We start from the raw sequence: 14,511 nt of genomic DNA, 5'->3' as shown, positions 1-14,511 counted from the left end.
TGAAACTTATTTTTACTGTATGTTACATAAAATGGACATTTTCTTCAATTTCCAGTTTTTAGCGATTTTCATGAAAAAACAGATCCTTTTACCCCAAAATTCCAATTTTCCCATGGAAATAGAAAAGCCGATTTTTAATATGTTGTTTGCATGTGTTTTCATGCATGAATAATCAAAATTTCATTTCTGTTGCAATTAGTTTGAGGTTTTGCTCATTTTTGAGCTAGATTGACTAGACTAAATATAATTAATTAATGTCTATTCAATTTTAATTGAATATATTAATTCATCATTTACACTATGCTCTTTTAACAAAGAAGGGGGTCGGGGTGGGGGTGCGGCTTAATCCCCCCTCTATATTCGTCACTACGCTACAGGTAAAAATGGTTGGATCCGCGCTCAGGTAACTCGTTACGCATGAAAAACAGTAAAATCCGCCGTGGCACGTTTACCTGAGCATGCGAGGTGCACTAGACCGTGTCCAAATCTTAGGTAAACAAACAATTAACTCTAGCGGTTTGTCAGGGATTAGGCTTAGTGCTGCGCAGCACAACGGAAAAATTCGCCACTGATTTACTGAGTAGAGTTGTGTCCCTTTGTTTGATTTTTTCTAATATCGATCGATGTGTGACGAACGATAGACCACTCAACGTTCGGTTCATGTGAGGATTTTTAAATCGATGATCTTTGGAGGTATATAGGTAAGAATAACTATTCTAAATTGTTAATAGGGCTTTTGTGATATCCAAATATGTCAACTCAGTTTAAAATGAAAGGACAGCTAACAGCTTGCAGTATGAGAAACAGTCTGCACTAATTGTATTTTCAGGTGTCGGTGCTGATTGATCTAGTCGTGTTTTGTCGGGGGTCATCTTTGGGGTTTAACCCTGTGTGTGGAGATCTCAATAAGAGAGAGAGAGAGAGAGAGAGAGAGAGAGAGAGAGAGAGAGAGAGAGAGATCCTACACACACACACAGAGAGAGAGAGAGAGAGAGAGAGAGAGAGAGAGAGACAGAGAGAACATTAAATAGGGACCACAAGGCATATAATTATACTATTGACACTTGGAATTCCGTAAAATCCATACATTTCAGAGTAAATATCTGTCTGTCTGTCTATCATTTTACCTTCCACTCAGGAATTCCTCAATCATTGAGACTTCAGTCTGTCTGTCTGTCTGTCATTTTACCTTCCACTCAGGAATCCCTCAATCATTGAGACAATCTGTCTGTCTGTCTATCATTTTACCTTCCACTCAGGAATTCCTCAATCATTGAGACAATCTGTCTGTCTGTCTATCATTTTACCTTCCACTCAGGAATTCCTCAATCATTGAGACAATCTGTCTGTCTGTCTATCATTTTACCTTCCACTCAGGAATCCCTCAATCATGGAGACTTCACCAGCTTTAGATCCCACAAATTTGACCTATGGATATTTGACCCCAATTGAAAAGTACATCAGGTACATTATATATATATATTTGTACTTAGCTATACTGTAGAACATCACAGCGCTATATTGTGGTGTCGCTCGTGTAGAACATCACGGCGCTATATTGTGGTGTCGCTCGTGTAGAACATCACGGCGCTATATTGTGGTGTCGCTCGTGTAGAACATCACAGTGCTATATTGTGATGTCGCTCGTGTAGAACATCACGGTGCTATATTGTGGTGTCGCTCGTGTAGAACATCACGGCGCTATATTGTGGTGTCGCTCGTGCAGAACATCACAGTGCTATATTGTGGTGTCGCTCGTGTACATCATTGTTTAGTTTTATCACTAATATATTTTGCATAAAACAAATTGTGTGTAGCAGAAGGGAGAATATTTCTATATTGACAGCTGATAGCCATTCATTATTAAGCAGAAATTCTTTTAGATCCCTATAGCGGGACTCTCAAGACATCTCCACCTTAATATGAGTCTATACAGAGCTTCAGGGGGGGTCGTAAATGCACAGGTATAGATAGGGAATGACCCACTCACCTGTGTTAGTCTGTAAACAGGTGTTAATTGATTTTATAATGATGGAGCTCAGCTAATATATCTCTCTCTCAGGTGGGTTGTACATAGTTCAGAACATGTGTACAGGTAGATTGTACAAGTACAGAACATGTGTACAGGTAGATTGTACTTAGTTCAGAACATGTATACAAGTATTTTGTATGGCTATGTGATTCCATTTAAAGAGTTCCCAGTTATTATAAGTTATATGGATAATCATAAAATTACCCCTTAATATCCCCCCTCTCTGTGTCTCTCTCTCTCTCTCTCTGTCTCTATCTCTCTCTGTCCCTTTCTGTCTGTCTGTCTCTCTCTTTCTCTGTCTCTCTCTCTCTGTCTATCTGTCTGTCTCTCTCTCTCTCTCTCTCTCTCTCTCTCTCTCTCTTTCTCTCTCTGTCTCTCTCTTTTCTTGTCTCTGTCTGTCTCTGTGTCTGTCTCTCTCTCTTTTTGTCTCTCTCTTTCTGTCTATGTCTCTCTCTCTCTCTCTCTCTCTCTCTCTCTCTCTACCTACCAATGACACACAATTTAACACACACAACAAAAGAAAATATATATAATATGATATGGTATATTTGATATGGTAATAAAAAAAACCCCACAATAACATATTTCACAACATTTCAAGTATATAAACAGATAAAGGACTATTAAAAGCCTGAAATCTGAGAAGACTTGACATTTCTATAAATAGGATGACATTGAATACCCCTTACCCTAAACAAGACTTTAATAGAGACTTAGGGAGAACATTGCACCTTTTGTATTCAGTGAATTACCAGGGTCTGCCACATATCAGTTACACTGCAGGGAGGTTAAGGTCATACTGAATAGTTCTCATTCATGAATTGCAGTAATTATATATGTACATACATACAGTGTTGTTGTACACCAGTGTTATGTCAATGGAATATCACCAGCACCAAATGTTAATTTTAAAACTTATATCCAAATTTAGTACCACTATTAAAATGGATGATAAGTTGAATTTGATTATGTTAACATTTACTTGAGAGAATTCTTTCTGTAAGAATGCATGATCATTAAGTAACAATGATGATGATATACATTTGTAGCGGTCAGCCGGGTAACCAATCATCGGTGGCCAGCTAGCTAAATTGGTAGGGGACGTACCTGACTAGAGAATTCAGGGAGCCCTGGTTCGAATCCCGGTCCGGTTCGTTGCATTTTCTCCCCAAATTCCTGTTACACATTGTAACTGTTTCATGCTTGTATATCAAATTGATATTTCATACATGAATTTGAGCTGCTGCAGCTTTTCATACAGTTTGTGAGTGTTCGTTATTTTATCACTTTCTCTTGTTTATAATTTCTGTATACAGTTTGTGAGTGTTTGGATTCTTGTCACTTTCAGTTTCTGTGTATTTGTTTATTATAATTTCAGACTTAATTAACATACTATTTTAACTCCAGAGAAGGTTTTGTTTTAGACTTATGATTTTATTTTCATTCATTAATTTAAATTTAATATAATGTATGTCAAGTTTCATGATTATAGATCTATAACAGCTAAATCACACTGTACAGATATACGTATGCAAGTTTTTTTTCATTTCTCTGTCATGTGGCACATTATATAACATCATGTTCTGTACAGAGAAATTCATCTTACCAAAGCTTCTAACGACCAACATGTCAGTTCACATCAAACCGATATCAAGAAATATAGGGTCATTTAAATTAGCAAATTAGTGACCTCATTATCCAATCAGTGATAGAGATCCTGTTTGGGGTCAGATGGCTGTCTGGATTATTGTTGTGTTGTTTCAGATGGTGTGATTTAATTATCTAGCAACAATTACACTCCATTAAGAATCCTAGAGAGCATCTAGCGACAATTGCACTCCATTAAGAATCGTAGAGAGCATCTAGCGACAATTACACTCCATTAAGAATCGTAGAGAGCACTGGGTGGTGACATTTATTATAGACATCTGATGACAACACAGTGGACCCTTAATTATAACAATATGTAGACGATATATCCCCCACCCCCACCCCCATCAGTTCACTAGTGGTACCGGGCTTAAAACACAGTCCTACAAATTCCTTAAATTTCCTTTTTTTAAATCAAAAAGGGTTTGTTATTGACACAGAATTTGTATTATACCAGTAAAATATTTGTTTTTGCTCATGTTGTTCAAATATTTACAACCTGCTGACTTGCTTTCTTAAAGGCTGTTGAAGAATTTCGAATATGAATGAAATGTCCGACAAGGCAGCAGAATGTTTTAAGGTTACATCTGTGCAAATTAAATTAAGTTACTTTAAAGATTTAGTTTTGTAAAATACTATGTGCAGGCCAAACATGTTGAATTACATATTAGTAATTTACCTTAGTTAAAATTATAGTACTAAATTATAAAAGCATAGGTCACCATTTATTTATTTAAAATCAAATTTGACACTTTAAGGGGATATCGATCGAGATACATTTTTGTGGTATTAGATATTTACAGCAAATATACAGCTGAAGTCTTAATTAAGTTAAGATAGATTAATTGTTTACTTGTTGAAAATAGCAGATACATATATCTCTTCATTAGAGAGCTCAGAAAACCCTAATTGTTTATGAACATATTCTCTCTGTATAACACACCCAATTGTTCAATAAGACAATTGTACCTTCATCACAGAAAAGTTGATATCTCATAAATTGTGTATTGCCTTGACCTGAAAAGCTATGTAGCTTTGACATTTTAGTATCACAGGTATAGAATGTTGTATAGCCCAGAAGTTATAATCAAGGCTAGAATTGTTGACAAACAGACAAAACAATAGACAGGAGATAGACAGACAGACAGACACACAGGCAGACAGACAGAGACAGACCAACTGACAGAGACAGGCAGAGAGACAGACAGACAGGCAGACAGACAGACAGACAGAGACACAGGCAGACAGGCAGAGAGACAGACAGAGACACAGGCAGACAGACAGAGACACAGGCAGACAGGCAGACAGGCAGAGAGACAGAGACACAGGTAGAGAGACAGAGACAGACCAACCAACAGACAGACAGGCAGAGAGACAGACAGACAGAGACAGGCAGAGAGACAGACAGACATACAGAGACAGGCAGACAGACAGACAGGCAGAGAGACAGACAGACAGGCAGAGAGACAGACACACAGGCAGACAGACAGAGACAGACCAACCAACAGACAGACAAGCAGACAGAGACAGGTAGAGAGACAGACAGACACAGACAGACAGAGAGACAGGCAGACAGACAGAGACAGACAGACAGAGAGACAGGCAGACAGACAGAGACAGACAGACAGAGAGACAGGCAGACAGACAGAGACAGACAGACAGACAGACAGAGACAGACAGACATACAGAGACAGACAGACAGACAGACAGAGACAGACAGAGAGACAGACAGACATACAGAGACAGGCAGACAGAGACAGGCAGACATGAGACAGCTAGACAGACAGACAGAGATGGGCAGACAGATAGATGATATAACAATACTAGTTAAAGGTATACAGGTATTGAAGTCAATAAGCTTGTTGCTTTTTTTTTTGCTTAATCTTAATATTAATTAATTGTTAAAGGTAAGATTGAGTACACAGATTGACTGGTAACATAATAAATCTATTCTAATGGTAAGATTGAGTACACAGTTTGACTGGTACCAATAATAGATCTATTTTAAACTTGGTCTGAATTCAGATAAAGATGATACACCTTTCCTTGACAAACATTGTTTTGTCCAAAGAAGTCACGAGCATTACAAACAAATTGTTGGACAGATAAAGATTGCAATCGGAATGAACCATCATTCCAGGGTACCTAGGCAGACTCTGAAATAGGGGGGAGAAGATGTTTGTAAGGTGTCAGTATTTGAATTGAAGAGGGTTCCAAGTACACCACAAAGTAGCTCATATTGAGATGCATTGTCATTTACAAGGGGGGATACTGGAATCAACACTGATGAATCAGCCTTAAGGAGGAATAGTACATCATCAAGACATGGCTTATTTCCTTATAAAATATGAATGAAAATATGAAATATCTGCAACATTTGTGTATTCCCCCCCCCCCCCCCCAGTTTGATTGACTAGCTGGATAGCTTAGCCTTAAGCTGAGTAGCTCAGTTGGTTAATGGCTTGACTGCTGAGTAGCTCAGTTGGTTAATGGCTTGACTGCTGATGGGTTAGTAGATATCCACCATGCAGTTCAAGTCCTGCTGCTTAGGGATAATTTTTTTTAAAGATTGCTTTCTTCTAAATCTACATTTTTTGACTAAATAAAGTAAATTTGAAAGATTTGAATATTTAAATATCAGTGTACACATCCTTCACTGTTCATGCTCATCCGATTTCTCTGGGATGTTATTCCTCCTTAAATCATGTGGAACTATTCACATCTCTGTACAGGCACCATTGTTCTAACCCAGTGTAAAGACTTGACCTTGACCATTTAGTGACCTTGATATATGTGTGTCACATCTGCTGGTCGCTCTCCTGTTAGAGGGCTTGTTTCACAGACAGGAACTCCTCGGGGTTTAAATCCTGTTGCCCACATCAGACTACTAAAAATAAAACAGGTACTGTCTGTTCCCTCATCAGAAGACAGCCATTCAGTATATTTGATTTCCGACTTTTCAATTTATTAACATCCCGGCACATTCTGTAAAGTGATCTATTAATTCATTTGACAATTAATTCAGGATATGTTATAGTCAGTAGCTATAGTGATTTAGAACATGTAATATACCTTAAACGTGTGTCTGGGAATGTCTCGGTTAATTCTGGGAATGTCTCGGTTAATTCTGGAGATGTCTTGGTTAATTCAGGAGATGTCTCGGTTATTCAGGAAATGTCTCGGTTAATTCGGGAAATGTCTCAGTTAATTCGGGAAATGTCTCGGTTAATTAGGGAAATGTCTCGGTTAATTCAGGAGATGTCTTGGTTAATTCAGGAGATGTCTCGGTTAATTCAGGAGATGTCTCGATTAATTCAGGAGATGTCTCGGTTAATTCAGGAGATGTCTCGATTAATTCAGGAGATGTCTCGGTTATTCAGGAAATGTCTCGGTTAATTCCGGAAATGTCTCGGTTAATTAGGGAAATGTCTCGGTTAATTCAGGAGATGTCTCGGTTAATTCAGAAGATGTCTCAGTTAATTCAGGAGATATCTTGGTTAATTCAGGAGATGGTATAGTCAGTAAATATAGCGATTTAGAACACTAAAGTCTTATACCTTAAACGTATGTCCGAGAATGAGATTACTGACTAGGTTGTGTTTTATAAAGTGTGGATTTCTCCCCATTATCTTAGGTTTTCAAGAAGCGCATATAATTAATCATTGATTATAACAATAATTTTATTGCACTGCAACACAGCAATAATGCAGATGTCACATAGAACAGACCTGTGTACTACATAGAACAGACCCGTGTACTACATAGAACTGACCCGTGTACTACATAGAACAGACCCGTGTACTACATAGAACTGATCCGTGTACTAACTGGTACTGTTGTGTTGAATTCTGCTTGTGTGGTTAGTAACTGTCTAACATAGTGGTCTATGTTGAATTCTGCTTGTGTGGTTAGTAACTGTCTAACATAGTGGTCTATGTTGAATTCTGCTTGTGTGGATAGTAACTGTCTAACATAGTGGTCTGTGTTGAATTCTGCTTGTGTGGATAGTAACTGTCTAACATAGTGGTCTGTGTTGAATTCTGCTTGTGTGGATAGCATTACATGAGTTGATATATATAGCTATTGACTCTTTCCATCTCTCACTCTTACTCTGTCAACATCTGTCTGTATCCTGTCTCTCTATCTCTATCACTGTCACTCTTGGCCCTCCATCTGTCTCTGTTTCCATCTGTCTGTCTTTCTCTCTCTCCCTCCATTTGTCTGTCTGTCTGTCCATCTGTCTGTCTGTAAACTTTTCACATTTTTGACTTCTTCTCCAGAACCACTGGGACAAATTTTCAACCAAACTTGACAAAAAGCATCCTTGGGTGAAGGGTTTAAAATTTGTTCAAATTAATAGCCACACCTCCTTCAAATTGGAGATAATCAGAAAAATGTATAAAATATGGTTGGGTCATATAAAATCTTCTCCAGAAGCACTGGGCCAGAAGAGCTGAAATTTACAAGAAAGCTTCCTGATATAGTGCAGATTCAAGTTTGTAAAAATTATGCCCCCCCCCCCCCCCCCCCCCCCCCCGGGGTAGATTGTGGCAAATATATGCGAATATATTGGGAATCTAGTCTTTAAATATGGGCCAAGGTACACTCATGTGAGTGATATATATGTGGCCAATGCGACTCTTGTCTTTGAGTTGTGTGAAATAAATCTGACACAGGTGTCACGTTCACCTGTTCATTTGGCAATAAATAGATCTACAGGCATTTTTGATTTTTGCATTCTTAGTGGATTTAGAAGTTGTTTTGATGTGATTTAGAAGTTGTTTTAATGTGATTTAGAAGTTGTTTTAATGTGATTTAGAAGTTGTTTTGATGTGATTTAGAAGTTGTTTTGATGTGATTTACAATGTAGAAGTTGTTTTAATGTGATTTAGAAGTTGTTTGAATGTGATTTAGAAGTTGTTTTGATGTGATTTAGAAGTTGTTTTAATGGGATTTAGAAGTTGTTTTAATGTGATTTAGAAGTGATTTAGAAGTTGTTTTGATGTGATTTAGAAGTTGTTTTAATGGGATTTAGAAGTTGTTTTGATGTGATTTAGAAGTTGTTTTAATGTGATTTTAGAAGTTGTTTTAATGGGGTTTAGAAGTTGTTTTGATGTGATTTAGAAGTTGTTTTAATGTGATTTAGAAGTTGTTTTGATGTGATTTAGAAATTGTTTTAATGTGATTTAGAAGTTGTTTTAATGTGATTTACCTAGAAGTTGTTTTCATGTGATTTATGCAGTTAGCTGAGGATTACAGAGGCGATTTTACATACAGTCATCAAACATAGTGGAAACTTTGCAGCAGAGACAATGAGAAATAGCCGACGTGTTTATACAGAGACCCTGATAACGTGTAGATTGTGACTGTAGCGATAGTTTGTCATCCAGCATGTAGGCATTCAGTGTGTTAGAAAATGACTTGAGCTGAATTGAAAAACTTATCTTGTTTTTTGATAAATGCGAGTGGCAGCTTACTAAAATAATGACTGTTATCATATGGTTTTCAGTGACAGGTTTTGGGAGGGAGAAGGGGTAGGGGTTAGAGTGTGTTCTTTATGCTTTGGGGATGTCTCTTAATTAATCTTATCCCAAGGTCATTTGGATGATGTCAAGGTCATTCAAAGAGAAATCTGCTCCATGTACATCAGTTTCAGCTCTAGGGGTTTGTTTGTTTATTGACATAAATGTTACTGCTCACCTTGACATGTGCAAAGGTCATTTGGATGAATTGTCAAGATTATTTATGACACTATATCACAGGTTGGCGATTCATGTGTTTTGTGAAATTTACTTATCGATTGAATTGTTTGTATTATGTCTTCATAGCTCGGTGGATAATTTGATAAAAATCCCGAGTTCAGATCCGCCTGTGTCTATTCTGTGAGTATTGTATTATTTATTGAAATATATTTTTTGAGAATCATGGTGTTTTTTTTCTCTCTCCAAAATTGCACATTTTTGCCTTTTTGACATAATATGTATTTAGTACAAGTGATTATGCTCTCCAAATTAATTAAATCATTTGGGGCTGATTTGATAAATCGGCCCTTCAAGGTGTAGTGAGCCGCCTTAACTCGTAGAAGTATGAAGACATTTACAGCTACCATTACGGGGAATCTCATGATATCTACCTGTAGACCAATGTATAGATTTATCACTCCACTGTTTGACACGGTTTTATTCGAGGAATTCAAGAGCCAAGTAAACAGCATTCATCAGAGAACCTGTAATAGGAGATCACTTACATTCCGCTGTTTCAACAGAGCCTGGTGTTGTGACCTTATACACTGGGTGTGTTGTTTTGTCACTCGCCCCCACCAGAGCAGTCTACCTACAACAGAATTCTCTAACCAATCTGCAACTTGTGTATGCCTCCTCTGAAAGTTCATAATTGAAGAGCAAATTGTGTTAAATGTATTATAGAAGAATTTGTGATTGTGAGCAGTATAGGTATTAGAACATTTACACTGAGAATGTATACACCTCCCATTTTCCATCTTAAAAGTGCTTCTCTCATTTTGTTTCTGACCCTCAATTCCTCTCTCTCTTTGTCTCAATCTCTCTCTCAATTCCTCTCTCTCCCTTTTTCTCAATCTCTCTTGCAATTCCCCCTCTCTCTTTGTCTCAATCTCTCTCTCAATTCCCCTCTCTCTTTGTCTCAATCTCTCTCTCAATTGCTCTCCCTCTCTCTTTTTGTCTCAATCTCTCTCTCAATTCCTCTATCTCTCTTTGTCTCAATCTCTCTCTTAATTCCTCTCTTTCTCTTTGTCTCAATCTCTCTCTCAATTCCTCTATCTCTCTTTGTCTCAATCTCTCTCTCAATTCCTCTATATCTCTTTGTCTCAATCTCTCTCTCAATTCCTCTATCTCTCTTTGTCTCAATCTCTCTCTCAATTCCTCTCTTTCTCTTTGTCTCAATCTCTCTCTCAATTCCTCTCTTTCTCTTTGTCTCAATCTCTCTCTCAATTCCTCTATCTCTCTTTGTCTCAATCTCTCTCTCAATTCCTCTATCTCTCTTTGTCTCAATCACTCTCTCAATTCCTCTATCTCTCTTTGTCTCAATCTCTCTCAATTCCTCTCTCTCTTTGTCTTAATCTCTCTCTCAATTCCTCTCTCTCTTTGTCTCAATCTCTCTCTCAATTCCTCTCTCTCTCCCTTTGTCTTAATCTCTCTCTCAATTCCTCTCTCCCCCTTTGTCTTAATCTATCTCTCAATTCCTCTATCTCTCTTTGTCTCAATCTCTCTCTCAATTCCTCTCCCTCTCTCTTTTTGTCTCAATCTCTCTCTCAATTCCTCTATCTCTCTTTGTCTCAATCTCTCTCTCAATTCCTCTCTTTCTCTTTGTCTCAATCTCTCTCTCAATTCCTCTCTTTCTCTTTGTCTCAATCTCTCTCTCAATTCCTCTATCTCTCTTTGTCTCAATCTCTCTCTCAATTCCTCTATCTCTCTTTGTCTCAATCTCTCTCTCAATTCCTCTCTTTCTCTTTGTCTTAATCTCTCTCTCAATTCCTCTCTCTCTTTGTCTCAATCTCTCTCTCAATTCCTCTCTCTCTCCCTTTGTCTTAATCTCTCTCTCAATTCCTCTCTCCCCCTTTGTCTTAATCTATCTCTCAATTCCTCTATCTCTCTTTGTCTCAATCTCTCTCTCAATTCCTCTCTCTCTCTCTTTGTCTCAATCTCTCTCTCAATTCCTCTCTCCTTCCTGTTGATTTTCCCTCCTGATATTATCCTCCCACCTTCATGATACCCTGTGTAAGCACCCTAGACAGTACCACTGCAAAACTGAAATGTTCAAATCAGAAATAATTACAATGGTCCAATGTTAATTAAAGGATTTATAATCCTCATATCAAAGTACTGTACATAACTCTTCATTTTTTTATGCCCCCTTTGAAAAAGAGAAGGGGGTATTATTTAGCACCTGTTGGTCAGTCTGTCTGTAGACCAAGTTTTGTCCACTCAATATCTTAAGAACTCTTTGCTTGATGTGAAACATAATTTACTTAATACTGTGACAGCTAGACCTAAGTCGTTAAAACAGGTCATGACAGTTCCATCGCCGAACACTCGACATCTGGTGTGAATGTCACGGGTCCTCGAAGATTATCTTAAAAACATGTGACCCCGGGGCCATGTCACAGTAGGTGTAGCACGCTAAAGAACCCTCACTGCTCAATGGCCGTAAGCACTGAGCAAAGGCCTAAATTTGAAGCCCTTCACCGGTCTTGGTGATGTCTCCATATGAGTGAAAAATTCTTGAGCGAGACATTTAGCAAGAATCAATCAATCAATCATTTACTATAATGGCACCCATGTATATTGTAAGGAGTATATAGATGAACCTAACCTTATTGATTTTAGGTTCACATGATCAAACCTGGCAAACTGGCTATACAGTAAAATAGTGTGTCGTTTATATTTTGAGTATCAGAATCCTTTGATTGACAGACATTAATCAAATAGTACACTGGTGCATTGTGTAAGCTAGGAGTAATAATTTAAGATGAACCTTATTGATTTTGGGTTCAGAAGGTCAAAGGTTCAAGAAGCTAGGAATGCTAACACTGCAATTTGATATGGAAGAAAAGTGGAGGATATATGTACAACAATATTTTGAAATTGAAAACTTTCAAATTTACTTTATTTTGTCAAAAAATGTTCTAGTAGAAATTAAGTTATCTGAAAAAAATTAAAACCCTTGCTCAGGACTCGGACCCACAATTTGCAGTTCAGCAGTCGATATGCATTTACCCTCTCAGAACCACATATAGCTAGTCATTTTATCCATTAAATTGAAATGAAAATAGACAAAAAATAGCTGAATTATTTATATTTCCATTAATGTTTTAAAAGGAAGTCAGCCATTATTGACAGAGTAGTACCGGTATATATATCTCCTTAAAATTACCATATATGCAAAAGAAAATTTTAAATCTCTTAAATTGCAAAGTAACTTTTAAAAAAAAATTGGTGCAACATGTACATAATTTGATGCACCTGTAGTGGGATATTTTACATTGGAGACCCAGACTTATTAATTCCATCATGCTAACCGTTGTCATTTAATTTTAAATTTATCATCATCTGTTAACGTGTGACTGTTTACTAAGATCTAATGTCTGCGTGTAACGGGAGAATTTAATACAGGATTTGGGTGTATAAGGCTTAATTCTGCACTGTCCCTATGCAGTCATTGAGGCTAGGAGTATATCGACACCACAGTGAGGTGTTTGTGTTAAATATAACCTCAGATAGCCGGCAGTCACCTCTGATTAATATTGTGATGTCACAATCAGGATCATCTTTGAGTTTGGAAATTGTCACTTCACGATAACGGCTTCATGATTAATGTAAGTATTTTACCTGCGCATTAATCAAGCTATTTAGAAGTTTAAATTGTATAATTTTGAAAACAAATCATTGCTCCACTGCATACAATTTCTTAATGTATCATTTCAAGATTAAGAATTTAACAACATTTGTGTACAAATAATTTAATATATTGTCCTATACATATATGTACATATTAACATTGAAATATAAAAATGATTTAAATGTCAAAATTGGGTCAAGTGCATTAATAGCTGATTTAATTAGCTGATATTGCAATTATGTAATATGCAAAATGCACCTATCACTAATAAATGATTCATTTACCTACTTATATATAATATATATCCTTGAAATTAATCTGATTTAATTGTTAATTACTACATCTGTAGTAAGTTCCAATTCATTAATGAAGTTCAACATGCAACATAATGTCATGTCAGTTGGTCCGAAATAACAATTGGCATATTATACATGTACTATGAACAACTTTTGTCAGATATCGATATTGCAAGCATAGATATTGATATGTACATTTTCATTGATGCAACATGCAGTGTTCAACTGTCATTGATAAATTGAATGCTAAGCTGGCTCATATAGTATAGACTTGATAATAAACATGATGTCGCCCAACAGAAATTATTCTATCTCTAACACAACCGGCACACCCCACACGGACAGTCAATAATCTCACAGGTAGACTGGATAGAGAGACGTCGACACACAAAACGAGGAAATGTCAAAATTCAACAGGAATTAAGACAAGTGTTAATTGCGATAAGATAATGAGTTACATAATGCAACACTTCCTGTTTGTCTCAAGACGTTGTGTCAATTTAAACACCGGTCGGAGTGAGAAACCTCTGATCTAAATATGCTGAGGGACTTAAACTCTCAGGTCTCTGATTTCTCAGAGTTACATACGATAAATCAATATGTTACGTACTAATTGAATTCCTGTCAATGGTTTACCTATAATCAGATTGTTTAAAATAAAATTTTACATCCTCCTGACCCCCCCTCCTCTTTCATACAAATACATGCACACAGAAAGGTTGCATTGGTATTAAAGCTGTAAACATGTTTAGGTAATTTTCAGCTGCAGGGCTTGATTAAGAGCTCTGAGGCTGGATGGAATTATAAGAACTTATTAAACCTGTGAGTGCAGTGGGATCTCTGCAGCTATAAAGGCTTATAAATTCCAGGTCAGATTTTGGTGTTTCTTCTTCAATAGCTGTACGGTTATGTTTGTGTGGACATTGACACAGCGGATTTAAATGTTTGTGTTTTGGTAATAACAACTGTCTGCAATGGTCAGGTGTGGTCAGTCTTTTAGATTAGGCTGCGGACTTCTACAGGTGCTCAATTTCAAAACACAGTGGACACGTTTTTCCTTTATCTATAAGGATGTACGGTTTTGATGTTGGTTTGAGGTTTGGTGATTATATGCCTTGTTTGAAGGAATGATTTAAATGCCAATGTTTCTGTCGATTC

General features: G+C 37.1%; 1 protein-coding gene across 9 annotated transcripts in view; it reads left to right on the top strand.

Annotated features, from left to right (window-relative positions):
• The first annotated feature begins 528 nt into the window (after positions 1 to 528).
• LOC125662077 (coronin-2B-like) overlaps positions 529 to 14,511 on the top strand; it is a 74,066-nt gene continuing 60,083 nt past the window's right edge. For 3 of the 9 annotated variants that reach the window (XM_056148121.1, XM_056148122.1, XM_056148117.1), the window contains exon 1: positions 529 to 701. The gene's annotated coding sequence lies outside the window, so the exon portion shown is untranslated. Of the gene's footprint in view, positions 702 to 3,005; positions 3,183 to 12,885; positions 13,035 to 14,511 lie in introns of those variants that run through there. The other 6 variants (XM_056148124.1, XM_048894258.2, XM_056148120.1 and 3 more) reach the window with 6 other exon arrangements.

This window comes from Ostrea edulis, chromosome 8 (genome assembly GCF_947568905.1).
Source record: "Ostrea edulis chromosome 8, xbOstEdul1.1, whole genome shotgun sequence".
Taxonomy (NCBI): Eukaryota; Metazoa; Mollusca; class Bivalvia; order Ostreida; family Ostreidae; genus Ostrea; species Ostrea edulis.
Note: the sequence above shows the minus strand (reverse complement) of the source record. Positions and strands in the feature narration are given on the sequence as shown.